Here is a 4,072-nt window from a genome sequence, read left to right as displayed (position 1 = left end):
TGTGTAGTGCTGAGACAGTCGGTATGTGCTGAGTCGTCTGACGTTTGTGTGACTGGTACCCAGGAAGGTAGCAAAACCAGGCAGTGTGTATGTCGTACCCAGGAAGGCAGAGAAACCAAGCAATATGTATGTGGTACCCACGAAGGCAGAGAAACTAAGCAGTGTGTATGTGGTACCCGGGAAGGTAGCAAAACCAGGGAGTGTGCATAGATACAGACCCCAAAAGTGATTAAAACCAAATAAAGTCCCCAGAAGATCATCTGTAGTCAGGTGAAGGACCCTGTACTTTGTTCAACTCATTTACTCCCTTAGACGTACAAAGACGTCTTTTAATGCAATGGCGCCCTCTACCAAAGACGTATAAGTACGTTTCCTGTCTTTCTTACGTCATAGTGTACATAAGGGTCTGATGCAACCTCTGACTGAGAATCAGCCTTGTCCGCATTGTGAATCATGTAAAAATCACCCAGCAGGGGGCAGAGGTGCAAAAGATCCGCCTTGAATCTGCGCCAGAGGTACAAATGGGGGGGCGGGATCCTGGGGTAGACTTATAAGTGTGGAGAGCAGCGTGGGTAGCAGCAGCATCGGCAGCACTAGCAGCAGTCGCATTAGTAGCGTTAGCAATGAAATCCTCCAAGCAAATGACGATCGAGGAATGCTTTTTTGTAAAAAAAAAGCTTCCTAAAAGCATCAAGGCGATGGAGACGCTTTGGTTGAGAGGATGACGCTTCGTCGTCGTCACAACAAAACGGCGTCTAAAGAGGGTGCGCGTGCCTTGCGGCCTGCATCGCCTGCCTTCGGACAATAGCCAAAGCAGCTGAGAGTCCTCACCAGATCCCCCCCGAACGAGGAGGTAAGCGCTCGCAAGTTTCCATTGAACATGTGGTTTTACCCCTCATGCTTTTATTGTACATATCATGCATCTTGCGGGCAGAAAATGTCGCGTAAATGTGCAGTTAGACGCGAGCTTGCTCGCTGACTTCCTCATCCGGCCGCCTCTATTGCACAATTACACGCGAGCGTAAGTCCTCGCCGACGAGGAAGTAAACGCTCGCAAGTTACCATTAAACATGTGGTTTTAGCCCTCATGCTTTTATTGTACATATCATGCATCTTGCGGGCAGAAAATGTCGCGTAAATGTGCAGTTAGACGCAAGCTTGCTCGCTGACTTTCTCGTCCGGGCGCCTATTGCACAATTACACGCGAGCGTAAGTCCTCGCCGACGAGGAAGTAAACGCTCGCAAGTTACCATTGAACATGTGGTTTTAGCCCTCATGCTTTTATTGTACATATCATGCATCTTGCGGGCAGAAAATGTCGCGTAAATGTGCAGTTACGCGCGAGCGCATCTCCTCCCCGACGAGGAAACAACAATACTGAATGGTGTGGTAATCATGCATACTTTCTAAAATTCACAGATTGTGCATCCCGCGGCAAGAAAGTTCCTCCTCGTCTTGTTGGTGTAAAGAAAGGTAAATTATAATATGAAACTTCACACGCCAGCAATAAAATGCAGCAATAAATATATATTTCCAATTGTTTGTATTTCTGTAATTTACAGGTTGTGCATCAGGAAGCAGTGGTTCCGGATGGCGTCACACTGGATGGCAACCGAGGAAAATCGACTTTACAGCAACCCCTGGACCACTGAATGCCGCTGCCCATTTGGAGTCTGAGGAGCCAGCTGATTTCCTGCAGCTGTTTCTCACGGATGAGCTTCTGCAGCACATCGCGGATGCCAGCAATCACTTCCCAGACAATTATTTTCACACAAACCCCAGTGGACAAACACAAGCTCGCCTATTTTCCACGGACCAGCAAAGCCAGACCACAACGAAAGTGTCGGGTCTGTTTGTGCAAAGGCAAACGGAGTGAAACAAGAATGTGGTGTGAACTATGTTGTGTGCCCTTGCATCAAGGCAACTGTTTTATTTTATATCACACAAAAAAAAAGTATGTATGACACTGATGTATTTCATTTTTGTACATAGTTCAACAGTTCAGTCGTTTAGTGTTATGTGCAAATAAATTTATTTTATCAAAAACATTTTTTGTGCTTTTTTTTGTTATTTTATAGAAGGCATGCATTATTTAGATGTTAGAGGTGTCATAAAAGCCATAAATAATAGTGTCAAAATTCAAATTATGGTCAAAATGCATCAGTTTACAAAAAGCTCATTTTCTCAGTTTTTTCCCCAGGGATTGGAGTTTTCATGAAATTTAGCTATTTTCAAATGCCGATTGCTCAAGAATGGAAAAAGATAGGAACAAACATTTTTTTCTGTTGAAAGAAGAGAGTCTCATCTTTCTTCGGGTGTGCTCCATGTCTATATAGCATTAGAATACTATATTCTGTGGGCCTTGCAATATTAGTCAAAACCCAGGAAAACGCTGGGATTGAGCGGGTTGCTCCAGTGAAAATGGCTGGTATTTAATGAGTTAAGACTGGTTAGGACATCCGGCTCGCAGTCCCAAGGTGCAGGGTTCGATCCCGGGACCCAGCTTTCCTGTGTGGAGGTTGCATTTGTGAGTGAGTTTGAGCGCAGATGGTTGTTCGTCTTTGCGTGCCCTGCGATTGGCTGGCAACCACTTCAGGGTGTGCCCCGCCTACTGTCCGTTGACAGCTGGGTAGGCTCCAGCACGCTATCCTTGTGAGAATAAGCGGATTGGATATTACATGTATGTGTTTATGCCCTAGGCCAGGCGAGGGCAAACTACGGCCCGGGGGCCACATGCGGCCCGTTAAGTTTTAATCCGGGCCGCCGAACTTGAAAAAAATTTAATGAATAAACCTTGTTAATGTTTTATTTTCTAAACACTGTGGTTTTCAAAGACAAATATTATTGTTGGAATGCTTTTATTCACTTTCATTTAAAATTAAATGTATTTTTTTTCTCAGATGAGGTGAGGTTTCCAAAACACTCCATCCATCTGCTCCTGGTCCGGCCCCTCTGTCATATTTTAGAACCCATTGTGGTCCTCCAATCAAAAAGTTTGCCCGCCCCTGCCCTAGGCTTTGTGTCTTTGCTTGGTTGACTGTGTAATGAGTGTATGAATGCATTTCTTTCTACCAGACACCTTGGACTTCCCATGGCAGATTAATAATCTATTTTATCTATCCATCAGGGTCACGAATGTCATTTGATGAGTAGAGAATTTAGAGTCTCCAATTAACCTAATATACATGGATTTGCGCATGGAAACCTGAGAAAAAGCCCTTAGTCCTACTTTTCCATCTGAACCACTTTATCCTCACGAGGGTCACAGCCGTGACATCCCAGCTGACTTCAGAAAGTAAGTGGGCGACGACTCATGATCTCTTGGTTGAATAATATTGTTAGGGGCTCAAAATGGCCCTCTACAATAAAATGGCAGAAGAATATTACATACTCTCTGGCAGAAGAATATTGCGTTTTTTTTGTTTTGTCCAATTAACTTAAATAAAACTTGGGAAAATTTAATGATTACATGTAAACCAGCTGGTCTTCCCCATACCAAGCCCTGGCTAAAACTGACTGAAAAATGCATGATGTGTGCCTTTTAAACTCCTCGGCCCATCCACTATGCCAGGGATGGGCAAACTTTTTGATTGGGAGGGGGGGGGCACAATGAGTCCTAAAATACATTTAATTTTAAACGAAAGTGAACAAAAGCATTACAACAATATATATGTCTTTGAAAAACCACAGTATTTAGAAAATAAACCATTAACAAGGCTTATTCATTTAATTTTTTTCAAGTTTGGGGGGCTGGATTGAAACGTTTAACGGGCCACAAGTGGCCCCCGGGCCGTAGTTTGCCCAAGTGCCCTAAGCCAATTGATTCTAAAAAATAACAGTTTTCTTCATCAAAACAACATTTTATGATCAACATAAATGTTAGTGAGTACATAAAGGTATACTCATTCGATCTATCATAACCCCATGCACTTAGACTGTACAAAAAAAAGAAAATTTTTATTTTAAAACCTAGTATTTCGCCATGACGTCACACGCTAGCGTCAAGTGCTTGGCGCTAAAAACCCGGAAGTAACAGCGGCGCTCGGTTTGAAAGTGGAGAGTTGTGCATGGT

At 43.7% G+C, this 4,072-nt stretch overlaps 1 long non-coding RNA gene across 1 annotated transcript; it reads left to right on the top strand.

The window, feature by feature from the left end:
* Positions 1–550: 550 nt before the first annotated feature.
* Positions 551–1,765, top strand: LOC148315090 (uncharacterized). The gene is made up of 3 exons (XR_015841283.1): positions 551–853; positions 1,420–1,473; positions 1,563–1,765. It is a non-coding gene; the product is annotated as an uncharacterized LOC148315090 (long non-coding RNA).
* Positions 1,766–4,072: the final 2,307 nt, after the last annotated feature.

The sequence above is a fragment of the Idiotropiscis lumnitzeri genome, unplaced genomic scaffold, assembly GCF_059441095.1.
Source record: "Idiotropiscis lumnitzeri isolate Australia: NSW breed Sydney's pygmy pipehorse unplaced genomic scaffold, RoL_Ilum_1.0 HiC_scaffold_131, whole genome shotgun sequence".
Classification (NCBI taxonomy): domain Eukaryota; kingdom Metazoa; phylum Chordata; class Actinopteri; order Syngnathiformes; family Syngnathidae; genus Idiotropiscis; species Idiotropiscis lumnitzeri.
This window is presented reverse-complemented; position numbering and strand designations above follow the sequence as displayed.